Source organism: Danio aesculapii, chromosome 15, assembly GCF_903798145.1.
Source record: "Danio aesculapii chromosome 15, fDanAes4.1, whole genome shotgun sequence".
Lineage (NCBI taxonomy): Eukaryota > Metazoa > Chordata > Actinopteri > Cypriniformes > Danionidae > Danio > Danio aesculapii.
The window spans coordinates 16,775,178-16,790,909 of NC_079449.1; the positions used below are offsets into that span (position 1 = coordinate 16,775,178).

The 15,732-nt window shown below is 36.2% G+C and overlaps 1 protein-coding gene across 1 annotated transcript in view; it reads right to left on the minus strand.

Moving 5' to 3' along the window:
* The window catches only part of dchs1a (dachsous cadherin-related 1a), a 186,790-nt gene extending 171,470 nt beyond the window's left edge, over positions 1 to 15,320 (minus strand). Inside the window, exon 1 of the mRNA XM_056474545.1 lies at positions 15,033 to 15,320. The gene's annotated coding sequence lies outside the window, so the exon portion shown is untranslated. The remainder of the gene's footprint in view (positions 1 to 15,032) is intronic.
* Positions 15,321 to 15,732: the final 412 nt, after the last annotated feature.

The following is a 15,732-nucleotide window of genomic DNA, read 5'->3' on the forward strand; positions in this document are numbered from 1 at the left end:
TGATTACTTTTTACATGCAGTAATTAGTAATGTAATCAGATTACAATTTTCCATTAGTAATCAATCATTTGTAATCTATTACTTTTAAAAGTAACTTACCGAACACTGTTCATTTACATTATTTAACCTGACATGTTTACCGTTAAAAAATATTTTAAATGTTTCTCAAAATAAAATATATTGTTTTCGGGGGGGGGGGGGGAGTTTTTTACCCAAAAATTTAAAAAGCACATATTTTAGAGCAATAATCACAATACCGTGAAAGCGTGATATTTTTATCCAAGGCTATCAAATACTGTCAGAATCTTATACCGGACCATGCCTAGTTGTCATTTCTGCACATTCTTAAACTTTTAAGACAATCTAAGACTCAACCAAAGTCTGAATACAAAATGAAGCAGTTTTAAGATGAGCCTGTCAATGGCTGCATTGCCATGAAAAGCCACAAAATCAGTTTCAAGCCAAGGGAAACGATCTTGTCATTCTCAATCACTGCGAAAGGAGAATGACTTCACAATAAAAATTCTTTATATCGACCGCAAGTTTTCAGATGTTTTCGCAGAAGTAAATAAAAACAGAATCACAGGAAATACTTCTGCTTTGTCATACTGCAGGAACCAGAGAAGCTCCCTCCAGTGGTGAACACCAGCAACTCCCTTTACAAAATTTAAAAGTTATGCCCTTTCATTTTCTACCCCAAAATGTTTTTGTTTCAAGTAGGTAAGTATGTCTCAACGTGTGCACAGGTTTAACTCGATTAACTCCAGAATGACTGGCGGTGTTGGATGTGGCGCGCAGCTGCACATGTGGTTAATTTAAAATGTGTGTGAATGAGTATGATGATGCAGGTGTCCATATAAAAGTGTGCAAAAGCACCAGTGTGTGTGTGAGTCAGATCTGTGCGTGCTGTGCGCCTCATTGCGGTAGTCTGTCAAGTCTGTGGTAGTGACATTGTGTGTGTGTGTGTGCCTGAGCGAGGGAGCAGACCAGGAGGGCTCCACACAGTCTGCCCTGCACCCTCTCTGGCTTTGCTGCATTGTAATTGGGGTCTGCTGGAAGCCTGCCCTGTGCATATGGGAATCCAAAGCTAATTTCAGTCTGTCAGCATCACAGGGACTGAGAAACACACACACAAGGAGGAGTACTCTCTTGTTTAAGAAAGTACAGGCACACACACCCCCACAATACCTCCAACGTAGATTACAGTATGTGCACTAAACTCTTCTTCTCCAAAGTAAAGCCTCTAAATACATGATGAATGTAAGTGAATGTAAGCATACAGTTGAAGTCAGAATTATTAGCCCCCCTTTTGATTTTTTTTTTTCTGATTTAAATATTTCCCAAATAGCAAGGACATTTTCACAGTATGTCTGATAATATTTTTTCTTCTGGAGAAAGTCTCATTTGTTTTATTTCGGCTAGAATGAAATCAGTTTAAAATGTTTTAAAAAACATTTTAAATGTTTTAAAAAACATTTTATGGTCAAAATTATTAGCCCCTTTAAGCTATATGTTTTTTTCGATAGTATACCGAACAAACCATTGTTATACAATAACTTGCCTAATTAACCTAACCTGCCTAGTTAACCTACTTAAACTAGTTAAGCCTTTAAATGTCACTTAAAGCTGTTTAGAAGTGTCTTGAAAAATATTTAGTCAAATATTATTTACTGTCATCATGGCAAAAATAAAATAAATCAGTTATTAGAAATGAGTTAGTAAAACTATTATGTTTAGAAATGTGTTGAACAAAATCTTCTCTCTGTTAAACAGAAATTGGGGAAAAAAATAAACGGGGGGGGCTAATAATTCAGGGGAGCTAATAATTCTGACTTTCTGACTTCAACTGTATGTGTGTGTGTATGTCTGTGTGTTTGTGTATGTATACATCTATGGAAAAAAAATTACAAGTCTACTTACATTTTCTGGATTTTCTAGGCATGGGTTTATGTAAAATGTTAATGTTTGTTTTATTCTATAAAGGTCTGATTACATTTCTTCCATGTTTCATATGAATATATAATTTAAAGCTTTTGCAAGAAAATGACAGTTTAACAAAATAACAAATGTGTTCATGTGTAAAAAATAAAACAAAAACATAGTTATTCTATTATATATCGATTTTCCAATTCTTCTCATTTTAAATTATTGGTAATGTGTTGCCTAAAACAAATATAAATATGTCTGAAAGAAACATATATTTTTGTTATTTTAATTATGTTTCAATGTCAACAGTAATTTTACATAATAAAACAAAAATTACTCAAACATACACAATTGGATATCACGCTTCAACAAAATATTGATCATAAATCCAAAGAAACTCATTCCCAAATGTATCTTATTTCATCTTTCTAAAAGCTACCCTTGACCAGTCTTCCTCTGAATGGGGGGGGGGGGTCCAATTTCACAACAGGTAAAAGTGTATCATCAGTATCATCATCCATATACACTACCTGACAAAAGTCTTGTTGCCTATCCACGTTTTAAAAAAATAATAATAATAACTTGTAATAATAACAAATAATAACATGACTTCTAGTTGATCATTTGGTATCAGAAGTGGCTTATATAAAAGGCAAAGGCCTCTAGATTACGTTTATTTCACCAAAATAAAATATGATCATGCCTTGATTTTTAATTATTTAATTAGGACAGTAAGGTCTGACTTTGCTTGGACAAAAGTCTTGTCACTTAACAGAAATAATGTACAGTATAGAATATAAAGTCATGGTGCTGTGGAAAAAGAATGAATTTTGTGCATCCAAACATCTCTGCAATGACTCAAATAACTTATTAATAAAGTCATCTTGAATGGCAAAGAAAGCGTTCTTGCTGGACTCCCAGAGTTCATCAACATTCTTTCGATTCATCTTCAATGACTCATTAATTTTACCCCAGACTGCTTAACAATGTTCATGGCTGGTGACTGGGCTGGCCAATCCTGGAGCACCTTGACCTTCTTTGTTTTCAGGTACTTTGATGTGGAGGCTGAAGTATGAGAAGGAGCACTATCCGGCTGAAGAATTTGCCCTCTCCTGTGGTTTGTAATGTAATGGGCAGCACAAATCTCTTGATATCTCAGGTTGTTGATGTTGCCATCCACTCTGCAGATCTCTCGCACGCCCCTATACTCAATGTAACCCCAAACCATGATTTTTCCTTTACCAAACTTGACTGATTTCTGTAAGAATCTTGTATTTCAGCTTTCAGTAGGTCTTCTGCAGTATTTGTGATGATTGGGATGCAGTTCAACAGATGATTCATCTGAAAAATCTTCCTTCTGCCACTTTTCCAAATGATCAACTAGAAGTCAAGTTATTATTGGTTGCTCTTACAACTGGAATAGACAACAAGACATTTGTCAGGTATATAATATGATAAATAAATGAAAAAATCATAATGTTTTTGTTTGCAGTCAAATGTTTTACTCATATAATTCAAGTTTTAGAATGACATTTTTTACTGCAAACAAAAAAAAACAATAATTCGTTCTCCAGACATCGAGGCAATGTCCCAGACGTTGTCAAAATCTGAAAGCAAGCTACACAGATGTGTACAACGGGCACTGCCACTTCTTCTAATGGCTGGAGCAGACCTCCACAAAGCTGGACATGTACCATGGCAAACGAACCTAGACAACTGCTATTCTGTCCAAGATACGTTTCTTATTTTCAATTTAATGCCTTGTTAAACTACATGGCATGAAGAGAAGTACTCTTGGATTGCAACTGAATATAGGTTGTAACTGCACCACAAAAATCATATGATGGAGTTCATTGTGATCAAATCAGGTCAGGATGTTGGCCGTACGTCTCTTACTAGTCTGCTAATTTAGAGTTATTTCACTGTTTATGACTTTCCATCTTTGGGCATCTTTCCAGTGCTTTGAGTCCTGTGTTTAACCCCGACCATTTAATGCGACAAAGGTGGTTTAATTATAGAAAATGGCCTATTTAAAGAAAAAAAGGCACATTCTATCCCTTCACAAAGTCAGACGCATATGAAATAAAAACAGGTCTGCCCTATTTAATTTTAATGCATGCCCTCAATAACACTTAATAATGGTCTCCAAGCTGTTCACACCTGCCCATTCCAAGCACCTCAGGGCTTTTTATAATCCCCCATTCCAAACAACAGTAGATAGCAGATTTGTGGGTATGCAGACCGCTAATATTTCTGAAGCAAGTGTTGCTGCCTTCCTCCTTTAGCCAGAACTTCCATTCCACAAAACGCTTCCAAAGATCTGACAGAACAGAAATCTGGGGCTAAACAATCCCAAAGAAGCTGCTCTGTTCAACACTGAAACCACTTTGGCCAAGACGCTGGGGGATGAAAACAACCACAGCTGGCCAGACAAATGCTGCTCATCTATCACTCGATGTCCAAAACGGTTTCCCAACAAGTGGAAGACGGCCACGTCGCTCACGACACCTCAAACAACACTCGCGCTGGAAGACTGCGATGACTGGAAACAAGGCTTTAAAGAATTATGTTTTTTCGAAAGTTCATTTTGGTTAGACTGAGGGGGCGAATGAGGTAAAGACAACATATTGGCCCCTTCAGTGTAAATGATGAGTGAGAAAAGGCCCTGAAAGCCAAAAAGAGCTGAAAAAAAAAGAAACCCTAAGCAGCCATAAAGTAACACTATCAATCTCGACATTGGGCAATTCAAATATTTCCATTTTAAAGGATGTTTAGCGCAGGGCCAAATTAACTTCACGTTGACTATCATTTGATCTCAAGCAAACACGCTGTCACTCTGAGATTATTTTGCTAAAAATGTCTTGCTTTTACAAGATAACCCAAAAGAAATCCAGAAAAACAATCAAACTGGAAATTTGTGATTGATTCCGATACAATGATTGGGTGTTTGAGCAAATCAGTCACTTTGAGATCCAGTGAGACTTGGCAGGAGACGGTTCATGCTGAAGCACTTATCTACAATAATGCAGTACATAAAGGTCTGGAAACACTACCCACACACTAAGTCTGATCACTTACTTGAGTTGCATTCTTCTTATTCAGAACAACATGTCAGATCAATACATTAATCATCGCAGACCAATAATTTATGTATGTATCTTTTTTGTTTCTTTTTTCTCTTTTCTGCAGATACAGATAAACGTTCTAATTAAATACTCAAATATCAGATATTCTGATTCTCAAATATGCGGAATAATGTATTTTTTCTTTTTAACGACTTAAAAATGATCATATTATTTGAGCTATGATGGGTGATTTGGATGGAGTTGTTAGCCTGTACTATAGTGAAGAGTTTAGAGCTGCTGGATTTGTAACATGTTAATTCATCAACTCCTGAAATACCTGATAGTGGCTGTTTATCTAGGAGAAGAATAGAGTAAATGTTCTAGTTACCTAAACATTGTTTATCTGATGTAAACAATAAATGTTGTCTGTTTTTGTTTAAAATATAAATATTATTGCATCTCCGTAGACATCAGTGTGTATTTTACAAACCTTAAATGTTATGTTTTGCTAGTATTTGTCTATTTAAATGTCTAAAGGCTAAAATAAATGTTATTTGTTAGAAAACACTGATAAGTTGTGAACAACTTATGTGTTGTGCACATCTTTTTCTGGCAAAAGAGAAAAGCATATTTGAATTTAGAAACTGATCATGAAATTAAGTAATAAATGTTATAATCACACTGGTTTGATCATATCTGTCAATTATGCTCTCTTTAGAATGGCTTTTAAATGATTTATTTCTGTCCTATATGCTTGGTTTTATTTTTACCTTTTACTATTATTATAATGGCTGTTGTCTTTACTCTTTCTATTCATTTTCACCTTCTGTGTAAAATGCTTTGAGATATACCTTTTTAGACTCTATAGAAAATAAAGCTTATTATTATTATTATTATTATTAAAAGGTTAAGACAAGTAAAGAAATCTGCAAACTTTTGCATGCAAAAATGTGCAAAATGAAAACTGCAATTAAAGATTGTGTCCCTTATTAAATGAAATTTGCTATGCAATTCTTTCTCCTTCACTCAACAGTTTAGCCTAGTACATTGTCAGTGCAGTAGTCCAGCATTAGCCATGGTAGATGTGCACGACAGGAGCTGGTGGGAAAGAAGAAAACCATCTGCGGGCCTCAGATATGTACGTGCACTGCTAATCTACATCAGATACATTTGTGCCATGGGAAAAAACATAAGACCCTATCAGCCGTGGTTTGGCCAGCATTTAGGATGTTCTGGCTTCAGGGGACCATCTTTTTCCCACACCCTTAAACCTGCTGAGAGTGTTTGTGGAAATGTTTGTGGAAGGAGGTCTGCGCGCTGAAGAAAACAAAGAACCACACGTGCTGCTGGGTCCTTTGAACATGACACCAGCTGATACAGCTTCGGTTACGGTGCGAAATTGGAAACATCTGGGGGCAGCGAGCGGATGAGTTCAGTACAGCGTTTATGAAATTCACCGTGTGTAGTTTTAACTGAACACAGACTGTACCCGTCCCATTTGCAGATAGTTTCAAAGAGAGCTATCATGTCCGGTATGCCTGTTGTAATATGGAGAACCGTATATTTGAGTTGTTGAATCCACAGTCAAACAAATCCATATCAGGTGGAGACATGCAGGCCGTAGCCGCAGTGTTTTGTCTTCCTCTGCCCCTCAGGAGATTCAAGTTTCACTTATTACAAATGCTACTTTGACAGTTATGCATTTTATGTTTATGTACTATCTATGGCCAAGTCTTTGTGTCTTTGAGAAACATCTACCAAATTCATGTTCGTCATATTTTCTGCACAGATTCCACTATTAGATAATTCATAAATCAGTCTACTTGATAGGGGGCATCTTAAGGGGAATGAAAATATATAAAGAGAAAAACAAATAATTGAGCAGTTAGTTTGAGGGATGGCTTATTAGATATAATTCTGGTGTAATAACTCTGCTGGTTTAAAGAAGAAATAAATTTCACAGAAAGCATGACAACTATTTGTCAATGCTATTTGTCAAAGAGACAAATACTTGGCCAATAAGAGCACAGCAACATAAATGAGATAATGATCCTGACCTTGGTAATGAGTGTAACTTCTGATAGAAATCTATGAAACCTAAATTGAATCATAATGTCCAAACCCTTATCCAATCCTTACATTTAAAATAATATAGATAGGAAACAAAATGCATAAATACGCGCGCGTCTTTTAAATCTATCAGGTAACGTGTCACAGCGTCAGTACACTGCTTCAATCTTTCGCTTACACACTTGTACTTTTTGCGAAATCCTCAGATACTGTTGGTTGGTTCCTGTTGGTTGCGCACCTTTTTTACTAACCAAGTTTGTCAACGCTATTATAACGACACAGATCACTCAGCCAATTCATTCAACATTGCCAAACCCTATTACATATCTCTATATGTAAATTACAAAAATATGACTAAAAAGATACTTAATTGCAGCGTCAATCCTTGGTCTGGCATGTAAAATACAGTCAGTCCCTCCAGGATTTTCTAAGTCTAATGTTTCATCAGATAATAAAAAAACAAGATAAAAAAACAAGAATTGAAGCAAATAATGACAATGGTTTTGAGAAAAGCTGTCCTTTTAGGCTATAAATAAATCTATTTGAATTCCTTCACAATCTTGGAGGTATTAAAACATAGGTATTCTCGACATTTTAATCTTTCCATTGGTAAGCAGAGAGTCCTGTCTGTTCACAAACTTTCCAGAAAACAAAGGAAAACAATATTTAGGTGCAGATTAATTGTCACGTAAACATACCCTTAGCAGCATGCACCGTTATCCCAAAAGTTGTATTTATTCAAAATACTTACATTCATTCATTCATTCATTCATTTTCTTTTCGACTTAGTCCCTTCATTAATCCGGGGTCGCCACAGCAGAATGAACCGCCAACTTATCCAGCACATTTTTACGCAGCGGACGCCCTTCCAGCCACAACCCATCTCTGGGAAAATACTTAGATTCATTAAACATGAATACCAAAGTTTTTGCTCAATTACTCCATTTGTTTGGCTTGTTGTTTGATTTGCATGATATTTTTTATTCTATTGGAATATTCAAATTGAATGTACTTAACAGAGCTTATTCTAGTCAGTTGTCAAAAGATCAATGTGCAAGGAAATGCGATCGGCTCTTTGAACTGATGTCACTGGTGGATACAGCGCACATTTTCTATGTCTGCTGTTCACTTTGAGCACGATTTCATACTTTTGTCTTAAACAGCCCATACATAGTTTTCACTTATTAAACAAAATATGCAACAGTTAAACTACAGGTAAGATTAAGGTAAGAACTTGTAATCTTTAAGGTAATCTTACCTGTAAAACTACAGGTAAGATTAAGCTGTGTCTAAGGTTAGGTTCATGTTAATTTTTGACATGTTATTGTTAAAAAGTATAGTTTAAGTAAACTTTAAAAAGTATCTTTTTTTTAACAAAGCAAAATTAGCTTTTTTAGGGCAACGAGTTTCCATAATTTTTTTACGTTTAACTAACCTGGGGTGCATTTCCCAAACGATGTAACTCGCCGCTAAATATCATAGTACGATGCATCGTTTAGGAAAGTAACAATGTGGTGACGAGTGTTTCCAAAAACTGTAGTTGCTCTGTCGCAGATTTACTGTTTGAACACATTATAATGTAAAACTTCCATAATGATTTTGGTAAAAACATGCACTCCTTTTCCATTTTAATTGAAATATATATGTAAACGGTATTCTAATCTCATATATAAATCATATCAATCACTAATTTACAGTAGGCTAATAAATTAGTGATACTAATTTACTAATTTACATTTATTAAGAAATTAACAAATCATACTTAATACATAATAATAATAATAATAATAAATAATAATAATTATTATTATTAAGTTGGATAGTTTTTTTTTTTTATTTATTTAAAAGTTTACTTTTACAATTTGAAACATTCAAACAACTGCAGAAATCTTCTAACAGGCCATTGTCATATAGGCCTACAGTACAGATATATTTCCTAATAAATAAAATACTATATATGAAAACCATTAACGTATGCTGTATATTTTTGTTTTCACAAGCTTTGGAGACGTAACATATATTCTGCTTTTAAATCATAGGTCCCCTATAGCTTTCGTCATGAGAGACGGCTGCGTTTAAACATTGCATTTGAATTTCAAACATTTCAAACATATTCATTGGCATAAACATTTTCAAAGTGCACTTCGAAGGGAACGCAACTGTCAATATGAAGATAGCTAAAACTGAATTGTAAAAATACTTTGAAAGCAATTAACAACTAATAGAGACAACCTTTTTAAACATTCCAAGTTTAAATGTTGGAATATTCTAAATGAATAGGGTATAGGGGGGATAACTGGGAATAGAGCACAGCCAGGAACTATGCTTCTAACTATAGCTCAAGAGGTGTAGTTGCAAGCATACAAGTTTGCGACGCAGTTTGGGAATGTTCATTGGAACAATGTACTTGGCAAACGTCAAATAAACAAACTATTTTTGTAACGACGGAACTTGCAACTTTAGTTGGTTAACGATGGTTTTTGGAAACAAACCCATGTATGGGCTTACAGTGTTTATTAAGCAAACATGCAGGGTTAACACATTAAATGGACAGTTCACCCAAATATGTCATAATTTACTTACTCTTTACTTGTTCCAAACCAGTTTGAGTTTTGTTCAGCTAAAAAAAAAGTTATTTTGAAGAATGTTGTAAACCTGTAACCATTGACTTCTATAGTATTTGCTTTTTTCTACTATGGAAGTAAAGAGTTACAGGTTTACAACATTCTTCAAAATATCTTATTTTGTGTTCAACAGAACAAAAACTCAAAATGTTTAAGTATATCTAAATGTAAAGTACAGAAACATAACATTGTTATGAAGATGCAATGGACAAAACCATGTTCAACATCTACAGGTGTTCACCTTATTTGTAATTTATCCCACCCTGTTGCCTAGCTCATACTTTTTTTTTTCTTCAGCAGGGGTGCCCTTTAAGCAAGAAGGCTTTGTCAGAGAGAACAAAGGAAACAGTTCATGTGGGATACAAACCTGCAACATTTCACTAAACACAAGAAGGTCACACATTGACCCTACATGGCTTTATAAGACATGTGTACAGACACACCTCCCTTCAGAACCTAATGAGAAACGCAGATGCGGGGCAACACGGGCTTCTGGCATGCAATATGTGCCGTCCGGTCTCAGTACACACCTCTGGAGACCAGATGCTGCAACTGCATGCAGCTTTAGTGCTTCTCCAGAGACCTGTAAGGATGGCTTTAACTACACCACAGCAGAGGCACTGGAACTGTCTGATCATCACAGAATTTTTCCCTGAGCCAAATGGATGAGATCAAGAATGATATAAAGTTGTGTTTGACTGAGCAACGACCCTGTTTTTTTTCCCCTCCCAACATTTGAATGGATCTCAGCTCACCCGAGACAGTCCGAGGTCAGGGATGGAGCTGAGAAATTAACCGATCGTCCACTGGGGCGAGAGTCTGGTGACATAATCCCTGGAATGTCTTAAAAGCCCTTCGGCGTTCGATTCGGTTCAGCTCTGTCTAAAGGGTTGGACATCAATTCTTTATACATTTCAGTAACTAATAAAAAATGGTTCAAGCTCTAAACCTTTCCTCAGGTCGGCTCGCACCAGAATCAACTACACTTCCTGTCTGGCGCTACAGTCGCCTTCTAGTTTTATCTTTGATTTATTAGATTCCCCTTGTTTCGGCGTGGCCGTCGAATCAAACATGTTGTTCTAATTTAAACACCATTCTAATATAAACGACCCAATGTAGTCTGCTTATTTGCGTGAGGGTTCATTTTCAAGCTCATGACTTCATCCGAGCAAACTGGAACTTGAATTAACTTGGGATGTGACTCACTAGGGTTATGGATCTTTCCCAAACCCAAGAGTTGCGAACATGTGGCGTTTAACAAACAGACGATGATGGGCGGTGCATTGTATTCCAATAGCTCAAGGAGAGAGAAGCGGAAACAGTAGCTAAATAACTGTGGTGTCACACTATGGCAACAAACGAACCAGAGAAATGGAAGTCAACCAAGCTGAATGAGTGAAAACAAGCTTATTATCCTGATGAATATTAATTAATGCCTCTCTCAGAGGGAGATTTGGAATGTGGTCTGGATGAACCCTGGCCAGTCACCGACACAAAAGCACAGCATTTCTCTATGGCTGACAAAAGAATTCCACTGATCAACCAATTTGGGAGGAATGTCTTGCAAGGAGTGGAAATCTATATGCTCTGGCGTGTCAACCGAGTTAAATAAATGACCAGTGGACATCTGCCCGTGTTATTCTGCAGCTGATTTCCTGCGAGGTACAACAGGCTGCCAAAATATCATCTGAGTTACAACTGTCCAGAAAGGTCAGGTTGTCGACAGTGGTGGAAAGAGTTCTGAAAAATCATAAGTAAAAGTACCATTACTTGCCTAAAAATATAGTACACGTAGAGTATCTGTTGTAAATATTACTCAAAGTAAAAAGTAGACCTTTTAAAAGTACTCTAGAGTAGTGAGTATTATGCTGTAAAAAGCTGATGCATTTACATGTAATTTGTGAATGTGTGCAAACGTAACATTCTGTAGTTCTGGTATTTGGTTGATTTTAGGATGTGTTGGAAAGTGACCAAAATCCAACGTCTTAAACTACCATATATATGGCAAATACTGACATTTATTCGGCAGGTATGACAACCAAAGTCCAACATCTGTTAGACGTCATATTGGTAACGTCCACACAACGTCAAGCTGTAACATCATTAGATGTTGATATTTGGTTGATTTTAGGTTGTGTTGGAAAGAGACCAAAATCCAACGTTGAGCCAACATCTTAAACCAGCGTCATATTGATGTCAAATACTGACATTATTCGGCAGGTATGGCAACCGAAATCCAACATCTGATAGACGTCAAATTTGTAATGTCCACACAACGTCAAGCTGTAACATCATTAGCGTTTATATTTGGTTGATTTCAGGTTGAACGTTGACGTCAGCCTGACGTTGGGGTTCTGACGTAAACCTGATTTTCATCTCCAAACAAAATGCAACGCCCCCATTACATTGGGGTACAACGTCAATCTCACGTCATGTTGGCGTCTTGTGCCTGCTGGGTGTTTAAGGCAATTTCAGTTATCATACAGTAAACATCCGTCATCTTCTCATCAGTGACATGCATCTAAACAGTCTCTGGGTCTATGTGTGTAAAGATTTTGGACATCTTCTTGGACACTTTTAATGCTTCCAAACAGTTTGCTGCAATTATAAATCGCCCATGTGATGAGGTAGTTCATTATGATGCGATTTACTTTCTATGTGTGATTTGATTGGACAGGAATCACAGGACAGATTTTTCTAATCCCATAGACAGGAAAAAATAAAGTGATAAATGGAGGTTGAAGGAAATTAGTGAAGTAAAAGTACTGATACAGCACTATAAATGTAATTCCTGAGAAAAACTACTCAATTACAGTAATTTAAGTATTTGTAATTTGTTACTTTACACCACTGGTTGTGGGTGATGATTACTAAAAACCTTCAAACTCCAATGAAACTGAAAGTGTTGCATGCGAAATAGCAGATGCAACACTTTTAATGTGCTGAATTTGAAATCAGACACAGTACATTCAGTACACTTTATTAGGTGACCTTCTGGTTTAGAAACCGGCCTCAAAGTTTTCACAGACTGCCACAGTTGCTCCTCTGGCATTTCATGTTTGTCCAATTCGTTCTCAACAGCAAAGTACTAGAGTTATGCAATACAAATCACCCCCTCGATGAAAAGAAATGTTCAGGAGGCTTTTGTGGCCTAAGCATGGGTTTCACCAATACCAGGCTAGATTAAAAACAGCAGTGCAGAATATACAAATAAATGGAGTTCAGCGGTCAAACTGCAGCAGTTGCAAGCACGGTGAACCACAGCATATCTCTACATCAATCGACTTGTGAGTCATGGTTAGCAAATACAGTAGCTCTTAATAACTACAGCCTGGTACCGATATCAAAATCAGCTGCATAGGGATGCTGTCTAATTAAATGCATGGTGTAGGTCTGATTTATTGCATTAAACTATTTTCTTAGGTTACTTAACGGTTGTCATCAAACAAGTGAAACATAAAACAATGCACACACATTCACTTCAAAGTTTATAAATCAAATCATAATATCACATCTTAGAAACTACTAAACTATGCATTAATCCCAAATTTAAACTTGCTTTATATTTAAACTAAATGCCTGGCCTGATTAAAGGGATACTTCACCCAAATCTGAAAATTCTGTTATCAATTAGTTACCCTTTACTTGCTCCAAACCAGTTTGACTTTCTTCTGTTGAACACACACACAAAAAAAAAGATATCCTGATCTTGCTGAAGAGCCATTGATTTCCATAGTATTTGTTTTTCCTACTATGGAAGTCAATGGTTGCAGGTTTTTAGCTTTCTTCATAATATCCAAAATAAATGTTAACCAAATGTTAACCAAAATAAATAACCTTATAAAGTTTTGGAATCACTTGAGGGAGAGTAAATAATGATTGAATTTTCAGTTTGGGTGCACTAGCCTTTTAATTGATGAAAATGCTCAATAAATTTAGTGGTTTAAGTGTCTCTACTGCAAGCAACTATGGCAAGCTACAGTATGTTAACATAAATTGCTTTAAAGTAACTAGTATGATTTTGTCTTACTAGTACTCATGAGTACTGAATAATTCTACAGGCCTTTCACGCTTGGATTTGTTAATCATGGGTCAATCTAAACTTACAACAAATCCAGCGTATACACAGTGACATCGTACACAGTACAATCCTAAACTCTGGGTTAACATTCTTATTTTTTTGCAGTGTTTACAAAGGCTTAAGTGTTGTGAATCAACTTATTATATTCTGCTTACAGCTATGAAGTGATTTAGTAATCTGTCTGTCTGTCTATCTGTATGTCTATCATAAATCAAACAATCCATCCATCCATCAAATCAACAATCCATCAAACCAATATTCCATCCATCCTCTCTCCACTGCAAGCAACTATGGCAAGCTGTGTTAACATAAATTGCTTTAAAGTAAATAGTATGTATTTTTATGTTACTCATACATTCACGAGTACTAAGCAATCCTACAGGTTTTTCACACTTAAATTTATTTTTCATGGGTCAATCTAAATTTACAACAAATAAAGTGTTTACACAGTGACATCGCACACAATACAATCCTAAACTCTGGATTAACATTCTTATTTTTTTGCATTGTTTACAAAGGCTAAAGTGTTGTGAATCAATTTATATTCTGCCTACAGCTATGAAGTAATTTAGTAATCTTGTAGCATTGACTTTGTGGATTACAAATGTAAAACAGAAACACTCTTCTACAAATAACATTTTAACCATCATACTCAACTGTTTATATTCACAACTGTTTATATTCAAGTCCAAGTCATGCGAGTATCTATCTGGCACCACTAAATTGGTGCTGACCTTACTTCAGAGGAGGATTTAAGAAACCAGGTAAAATCTGGTGCCAAATGCCCTGCTTCTAATTGCAATTTAGAAATGTTTATAAACCTCAAGTAAAAGCAGTCTTAAGAACGGTCTATGACAGAAAGTTTTGTATAATTAGTGCACACCTTTGTATAATGTTTATGCTATAAGTGATTCATATTTCAGTTTTAACAGTAACCAGCCGTAAGATCTTGTTCCCTAGTTACATATTTTGCCTATATTCCTCGATCCAACTTTCACAAATGTTTTTTTTAAACTTGTAGAATTGCTCTTCGTTACAATAAATAAAATAAAATAATCGAATATTGAGATAGTACTACTATAAGTCAATAAGAGACATAGCTACTACAGTAAGGTTTACCAGTGAATCATTAAGCAGTATTTAAGGAATAAATGTTAAAGCTGCTTGCCATATGCGCGCGTTAACTGATGGAATTGTAGTTTATCGCTTGACTTCATGATGTATAAAGTCGCATATAATGAAACGCAGAGTCAATGAAACACTTACACTCATCTGTTCGTGCTTTTCAGTGATGGAGATCCTGTCAGTTGTTAACGTAACGTCAGGAAAAACACTAAAAAAAGAAAAGTCGTTTCAGAAGTATCCTTGTTAGATTATATCCATCTTCTTACAAGTTAAACTTGTTATCGTGCGCCACAACAACTTCCACTAGTGTATTTCCAGTTTTCTGTCCCTTTCCGTTTGTTGTCAAGCTCAAAATACACTGCACCAATTCAGAAGGGCTCGGTGCTCCAAAACTGAGCGCAGCAGACGGGATGAAACCAGTCCGTCAGCATCGACAACAGCATCAACTCTAGAATCCACACTTCCAGCACACGCGCTCAACCTCAGTGAAACCTGACACCAGCCTTCCCACTCAAGTATGAATATTCATGAGGCGCATGCAGGAGCGTGGCACTAGTAAGGACTCACCGAACGGGGGCGACAGCGTGCCGAAACACTCAGTGACGTGATTTGATCAGACTTTGGTGCCACCAGCCTTCATTCAAAGGAACTGAATTCATATATTCTTTATCTATCTATCTATCTATCTATCTATCTATCTATCTATCTATCTATCTATCTATCTATCTATCTATCTATCTATCTATCTATCTGTCTGTCTGTCTGTCTGTCTGTCTGTCTGTCTGTCTGTCTGTCTGTCTGTCTGTCTGTCTGTCTGTCTGTCTGTCTGTCTGTCTGTCTG